Source organism: Gavialis gangeticus, unplaced genomic scaffold (genome assembly GCF_001723915.1).
Source record: "Gavialis gangeticus isolate Ggan-Ray unplaced genomic scaffold, GavGan_comp1, whole genome shotgun sequence".
NCBI lineage: Eukaryota > Metazoa > Chordata > Crocodylia > Gavialidae > Gavialis > Gavialis gangeticus.
Window position 1 is genome coordinate 13,180,053 of NW_017729008.1, and position 7,865 is coordinate 13,187,917.

The window sequence follows — 7,865 nt, forward strand, 5'->3', positions numbered from 1 at the left end:
GCACTGACAAAGGGGGGGGCAGTGCAGGTGGCCCGAGGGGTGTGGCGATGGTGATTGGACCATGGTGGTGAGGTACAGCCACAGCTTGGCATGCAAGCAGCTGGCGGCAGGAGGAGGTAAGGGCAATGCAACCCACCCCTCTCCTTCCCAGTCTGTTACTCCTTGTGCTGTTGGTGGCACTGCTGGTGTGGCTGGTGATGGTGGCAACAAGTTTCATTGCCCTGCTCTGCCCTACTGTGCTGGGTCTCACCTGCTGGGCTGTGGAGGCAGCTCCTGCTCCTGCCCCTGCCAATCCAGCCAGGCTACAGCTCTGCACCCCACTGTGGACACAAAACTGGGGGGCCACATTCTCCACCCATTCCCTGTCCAGCACATTACCTCTGGCTCCCAACCCCTCCCCGAGAGTACACGCAGCAGCAGGGAGCCACTCCTCCTCTCCAGGGACAAGCCACCCATGGGTCATCCCACTTGTCAAATGGGCCCCATGGCCACGCATTCCTGAACCAGCCAGGGCCTGCACACCACTTCAGCTGGGCAGCTCACCCAGCCCCAGCCGCCAACCCTGCCCCACTTCTTCCCTCACCGTGGCTGCCACTACCACCTCAGTCTGCCCACCCCCCCCAGCCTCCTGCTTTGCTTATCTCCCCCTGCTCCCCCACGTCTCACCTGTGTCCCCCCATAGACTTACCTGCAGGGAGCTGTGGAAACTGCTTTCCACCACACCACCTGGCTGCCACGTGCATGTGTGCATGCACACATGTATGTGGTGCCCCCTGCTGTGATCGCCCTCCTCCCACTCCTCGCAGCCCCTTGCAGGCCAGAGCTCTGCCAGCCTGCAAGGGGAAACCTGCTTTTCCCCTTCATTTTTCTCCTTTAAAGGAGAAAATCCATGTTTTTCCACACCAAACAGAAAACCAGATCCCTGTTTATCAATAGTGAGGAGAGTTTGTGAAATGGAGACCACTCACTGAAAATGGAGAAAGTGCTGTTGGAGAAAGACACAGAAGTGTTCATTTCCTGAAGTACTGTACAAAAGACTGGGATAATCAAACAAAGAGTGAAATCAGATTGACTACACAGCATGGAAATTGGATCCTGACACACCTGGTACAGGAAAAAGAGTCTACATCTGGGGGAGTGACTCCATTGTGAAACCCTGAGTATTTCAGACTTCCACCCCCTTCCCAGGAGAGCTCACCAGCTGGGAAATGGGGGAAGAAAATGGTGTTGTGGATTCAACTGCTAAGTAGGAGGCTTGAGCATCTGGGAATCTGGGAAGTTAAATGAATTGCAGCTGTGGGTCTGAAGCCAGAGATGGCTCTGGCACTGCTCTGCTGGGAACCAGAAATTCAAGAACAGGTTTCCCCATCATAATTTCCACTGCTAGAGCTGACAGCTGCTGTAGGGCTGACAGCATGCTTGTCATTTCTTTTACTAGGGAATTAGGGTTAAGAGGTTGAGGTCTTAAGGCCTTGTGCCAGTCCATGGTGAATGTCACTAAATGGGAACCACACTATAATTCTACCCTGTGGTAATATTTATGTTAATAGTACTCCTAGCCCATGTGGAAGACTCTACATTGTTTAGTTTATTATTCAAACTCTTTGTGTGCATGACTGTGTGCACGCACATGCATGTACACATGTAGACAAATACCTGCTTAGATAGCAGTAAAATTTCAGGTTTCTTGAAGCACAAACCTCTCAATTATTTTAGGGCTTGGAGCTTTTCCAAACCCTTACGACTAAATTGCAGGTTCAGTGCATGAGTCTTTCAAGGTTTGTACTGCCCTGTTTTTCACTCACAAGAGGAATTTCTGAGGAAAGTCTGAGTTCCTGAGGACTGCTTGGGTTATAATGGAGCCACTGTGCACTCCAACAGTAAGGTACAGCATTTAAAAATAATTTTAAATATAAAATAAAAAAAATTAACAAATGGTAAAAATAAATAGAAAATAAAATGTTGCTGCTATCTCTGTTGTTGTAAACAAGAACAGATGTATGGTAATTGGAGAAGGATCCTGTAAAATCAAAAATGAGGATGTTTTAGGTTTGTTAAAGGAAACTGGAAGTTTTCCAGACAGGACCTAAGAAATTTTCTCTGACTCTTCGGAGGCACATGTGCAATATCTTTGGCCACAGGTTTACAGGAGTGGCATCTCAGCCCTTTGTAGAGTATCAAATGCCTTTTCATTTAGAAGCAATTAACTATGGCCATTGTGTCTTGGTTTAACTTGCTACTGTATGCTTGGCCAACTGCAAAGGGAAGATCTATATCTGCTTCATGAATGTAAAGAGGGAGTATGTTTTGCTCCATTGCGGTAGACTGTCTTGCCCCTTGGTAAGTAAATAATCAAGCTTTGCTGTTACTTGAATTAATGCAATGCAAGTAACATTTGTATCATGAGCTGAAAGCAGAGAAGGGTCTTGACAGAGACTTGCTTTCTTTTGTTTTAGGCATTCATAGGATGAAGTTGAAATAGTTAGGTCTTTCCCTGTGGTTGGTTAGCTACATGTAATATAAACTTGCATGCTAACACTCTCAGCTCTAATTTATCCTTTTACAGACACAATTTAAGAAACATTTTATGCATGAAACTGTTGCAAAGTAATGTTAGCACTTCATAAAACTGCATAAATCTCAGAAGCTGTAGAAATGTTTCTGAAGTCTCCTGTGGGTGTTCTGCATCAGCATGCAGGCAGAACATCAGAATGCCGAGGAGTTAACAATAAGTTTATAGTGTAATTTGAATCAATAGCTGATTATTCAAAGAAAAAGATCTGCTAACTATGCAGAAGTTTCAAGCTTACAAATTGCTGAATAGTCTGATTATCATAATGGCTTGTTACACCCAGGAAATCCATGCCAGGCCTGAACAAAACCTATTGCTGTTTTCCTTTGGGGGACAAAGCATTTAATGCTATCCATCCACAACTGAAAGGTGGAAAAGGGACTTGCCTGTAGCACCTTCTGGTGAAGTGTGGAACAATTTGACTAACACCCATCATGTGATGTTTTAGTTACTTAAAGAAATAAATGTGTGTATATATAAAAAACACTAAAAAAGTTGAATGAGGTGAGCTTTTTTTATCCCATTCATACTTCATTGCTTTTGTAAGATGTAACTTCTGGCCTTTAAAAATTAAACCGTGAGGGTTAGGTTTTGTGGGGTTTCTTTTACAAATGTTACAAGAGATCACTGATATTGAACTACTTGTTACCAACTCTCACCTGCAACTATTAAAATGATCCACTTCTACCTAAACCACTTTTATCTAGAAACACCAGCCTTCCTAAACTTTGAAAAGTAGGGAGTGCCAGATAAATAGGACTGAGATTCAACAGAGCCATAATTTACAAAATCAAAGGCAATCAGTTTAGCTTGTCTCTTGGCCAATTATTAGAAATCTGGTATTTTCATGTTACAAAGACTTTACTGCGTTAATGAAATCTAAGAAGTGCCTTGTTTATCACTCGACTTGAAAACTGAAATACAAAAATGTAAGTATAGCACTTCTGTGAATGCTTTACATGAAAACAAATAAAAGATTTTTAATTCCTGTGCATGAGAGAACAGGGCATGGGAAAGAAAGGAAGAAATTCTAGCACCACATATATTGGAGACAAAAAGGAAAGGTAAGTTGCTTCCAAATCTGAGGGGAAGGTGTCTGTCCGTGGCCTTAATTAGATTTGGACATCCTGAAATCACTTAATTTATGAAATTCCAGTGTGCATTAAGAATAAAACATTGTAATCTAAATATATTGAACATAAGACAGTGATAAAACAGTTTGTGCTTTGCCACATATCACACATTCAGTTGTTCTCTGCATTTCAAGGGAGCAATGCGGCGGGGAGGCAGTGTTTGACCACTGGATATCCATGGGGTTCAAAAAAAAAAACGTGCAAAAGAAAAAGCGGAACAGCACACATGGGGCCAGAACACACAGCTCAAAACCGGAGCCTGGATGGCCAGAGCCATGCTCTGGCTGCCAGCCTGGCTCTGAGCAGCATGATTGCTGCTGCTGCAGCCCCCTGGGTTCCTGGGGGCCTCGTGTAAGTGCACGGAGCTGGCTGGCCCCAGCCTCCCCTACCCCACCCAGGGGAACCTGCCATGCACCACAGGACTCCTGGCACAGGCATTCCCGAGGGACAACTAGCAGCAGCACAAGGTGTCCACCTGCTAGCTGTCCCTGGGGAACCAAACGTCCATGCTCACCTGGATGTGGCCACTGGAACTAACTGCTTCTTACTGGGAGCAGGCGCATTTGTATCTTTTAAGATCAGAAAATATTTTGCTAATGACCACAATGAGCCATAGGAACTGACCTATGGTTTAGGGGTTTATCAAATGAAGATATTAAAAAGGAGCAGCTTACTAACGGGGAGAGAGAGAGTACTACCGAGTGATCAGGAGAGCAGGTTGCAAGTGTTTTTCCATGAGATTTTGTTTCATCTAAATTAAAATGTTCTGCAGGATAATGAACAATTCAACTGAGTGTTTCAATTTCCCAATCAAAACATGCAAATGAAACAAAATGTTGTTCCAAAATGATATTTCATGACATAATGACAGTTTGTTCATTCAGAAGCTCTTCTGGCCAGACAATTTAAGGAGGGGACTTTTTCCCATTACATGTTCCAAAGAAAACACTTGGGTTTTTCTGACTTTTTGTTTTTTTGTTTACTGGTTGAACACTAACAGATATTCTTTAGCTAGTATAACAAGAGATTTGGTCACTATGTCCTTTTCTGCTTAGCAGGGGACAGGTTTGATTATCCTTTCCTAACTCATCCTAATCTTCAAAGCAGGTAGTTTTATGTGTATTAACTTGCAGCTTTCTGCCCCACCCTGGGTTTTCTTTAATGTGAAGAAAATAATCAGCTATTTGTCCTGAAGACTGTTACTAACCAAAGCCGGTTAAGGCAAAAATGTAAAGACCAGAGACTCCTCTGTAATTTCAGCATCTGTGTGGTTTTAAGAAGCAGAATGAAGCATTCTTCCCTATTTCTAGTCATGTGACTGCAGGAATGTTTCTTTTTTTCTTTTTTCTTTTTTTTTTACCTTTGCTTAAAAGGACCTTCAGTGTTCTTATGAGATTTGAAGTATTAGTCCCTAATACTTAGTCTCCCAAGTGACATCTGGGAGCCATTTCCAGCAACACGATAGGCTCTGAAACTTTTGTGTTGCTGGATATCTTTGTTTGCCTGCTTGTTCTTTATGGAGGAAGGGAGATAAGATGATCAAGTTTAGGCAGATAATGTAGTATTCCCCCTCTTGCAGTATTGCTAACCCCATTGTGACAAAAATCATGAGACACTCTTAAAAAATCAGTAGATTGGTATGTAAATCATGGTGCTATTTTTAAAGTGTGTGTGGGGGGTTATTTGAAGGTGTCGGGGGCTGTGGGTCTGTGTGTGGGGTTTGGAGCCTGGGGAGGGAGGGTCCTGGCAGGATGTGGGATACTGTGGATCAGGAAGTGAGAGGCAGCAGCAGGGCTGGTGGGGCTGTGGCTTGGGAGTGAGGGGCAGGCACACAGAGACATAGCATCCAGCTGGTAGGTTCATTTTATCTCCTGCTCCTTTTACCTCTGTGGAGCAGAGTTAAGTTATCCTAACACTGACTAGGTAGCACATCCCAAAGTTAACTGTCACTTGAAGTGGCATAACTTTGAGATACTTGGAGGGGCCTTGGGACATATAGCACAAGTTAATGAGTATTAACATGCTGACATTAAAAGTAATACTCCCTTTTAAGTGCCTTTGGTATGCTCTACGTGTAACTTTACCCTAAGTGAGGGGTAGGCAAGCCCCAGCATTGGTGCCAGAGCATGGCACGTGAAGGCATTTTGCTTCGCATGCATACCTCAGGGTGGGGGCTGTGCTGCCAAAAAGGATCAGGCCCCTCACAGCTCCTCCATTGCCTAGCGTGTCAACATCTTACAAGTTGAGGTTGCAGGTGTTTTTTGACACCCTGCCCAAAAAAGTTGCCAACAACCCCTGCCCTAAGCCATCTCTGGGGGCCGTCATCAAGTTTGGTTGTGAGCTAGAAAGCTCTAAATAGCCTGAGACTGCCTTGTTATAGGGATTGCCTCTCTTCAGGTGCCCTTACAGCTGTGGTCAGCAGGGACATTTGTTCACAATTTCTCTCATGTTATAAAAGAGAAACATTTCCTAGCCTGATGATGGTGTTTCCTTCCCTTCACAACAGTAATGGGGATAAAAGGAGTTTCTTTGGGTTTCTGACTAGTTCTCTTTGATATACTGCCAGGGTTTTATAGTATCATTATGACATGTGAGGGAGTGTAGGTCTGGATTTTTAGAGGTGTGTGGTGCCTCCTGTGCTAGGTACGTGAATGCCTTCCAAAAATCTGTAGTAGGTCAGTGTGTTACATGGCAGCATTTCAAAGCAACCCAGTCAGCCAGAACCGTAGAGAAACTCCCCTTTACTGTTGTGGGAAGTGCTGGGCCCTGGATGCTCAGAGAGGAGTCTTTTAAAAAAATAAACTTTAAAAATCTAAATTAAAATACAATAATTACTGTTACGTGGTTGGACCGGTGGTCAGGGGGTAGGATGTTTCCGTGTCAGTAATATGCTAAACAACATTGTGTGAGTGCTGCCATAGTAGGGGAGCCCGAAATAGGCTTCAGCCAGGGAGACCCAACAAACATGTAAAAGCTCCTCCCAAATTAAAAACAAATTCATAAACCAAAGCCCTCCTTTTGGTTTCTGTTATTTCTGATTATCCAGTCTTTGGGATGGCTTTTTCCTTGCTTTCCCTTAAACTGGGATTGTTTTACTTGGCAAAGAAAAGTCTTTGTTTCTAGTTTTATCTTCTGGAGGGGGATGAGGGTACAGTTCTATGAACAGCTCAAGACCTGGGTTACAGAGCATCACAAAGTGATGCAAGTGTAAGAACAAATTTTTTAAACCCCATTTTATGCAGAGTGGAGTTCTGATGGGTCTTAAAGGGGAACTGTAGTGTATGGCCACTTATGTATGTGATGGGAGTTTAGTTCCCTAAATTGAAACGGTGAGTTTTTAATTGCAGTGATTAAAATCCTACCATTTCAATTTAGGGGCTTCTGTCACTGTTACAGTGAGGGTTCTGATCTGATTCTCTGCAGTGGCGGTGCTCCCTGGGCCGCCTGGGTAGGATGCTAGCTGCTCAGGGCCTCCCCCAGCTCGCAGATACCTGCTAGATCCAACTCTTCCCCGAGCCTACCCACTGGAAGCCCACCAGGCGCTGTTCCCTACACAGGCTCAGGGAAGAGTTGGATCCAGCAGCTGCTGCCTGCGGGCTGGGGCACCACCCGCGCAGCTGGCATCCTGCCCAAGTAGCCCTGGGAGGTGCTGCCACCGTGGAGGGAACTGGGGGCTCCCACAGCTTAGAGTCTGCACAGTCCTGTGGCAGCTCATGCAAGCAGGCTCTGCTGGAGTGGTGGGGAAGTGGTGAGAGGCCTGATCCTTTTTTCTTTTCTTTTTTTTTTCCTTGAAGAGCCTGCCCACATCTACCGCAGCTGGGGGGGGCGAGCTGCCACCAAGCCCTGAGCTGCAGGGGGCCCCGGACCTTCCCTCAATGGCGGCGGTGCCTCCCGGGGCCACCTGGGTGGATGCTACCCTTGCTCACAAGTAGCACCAAGCCCAATCTAGCTGATCCTTGAGCCCTAGCTGGGGCAGCACCCACTTGCTAGCCACTCTCGCAGGCAGCCCCAGGGGGCACTATTGCTGTAGAAGGAAGGACCGGGGCTCTATGCAGCTCAGGAGCCACTTGGCCCACCAGCAGCTCACCCTCCAGGCCATGGGAGATGCGGCAGGCTCCATGGAAAAAAAAAAAAAAAAAAAAAGGATCGGCCCCCCCACC

At 45.5% G+C, this 7,865-nt stretch overlaps 1 protein-coding gene and 1 long non-coding RNA gene across 2 annotated transcripts in view; both read left to right on the forward strand.

Moving 5' to 3' along the window:
* The window catches only part of LAMB1 (laminin subunit beta 1), a 71,127-nt gene that overhangs the window by 41,752 nt on the left and 21,510 nt on the right, over positions 1 to 7,865 (forward strand). The gene's annotated exons all lie outside the window — the stretch shown is intronic.
* On the forward strand, positions 3,016 to 3,890 carry LOC109292124. Its single transcript, XR_002096045.1, has 2 exons — positions 3,016 to 3,819; positions 3,859 to 3,890. It is a non-coding gene; the product is annotated as an uncharacterized LOC109292124 (long non-coding RNA).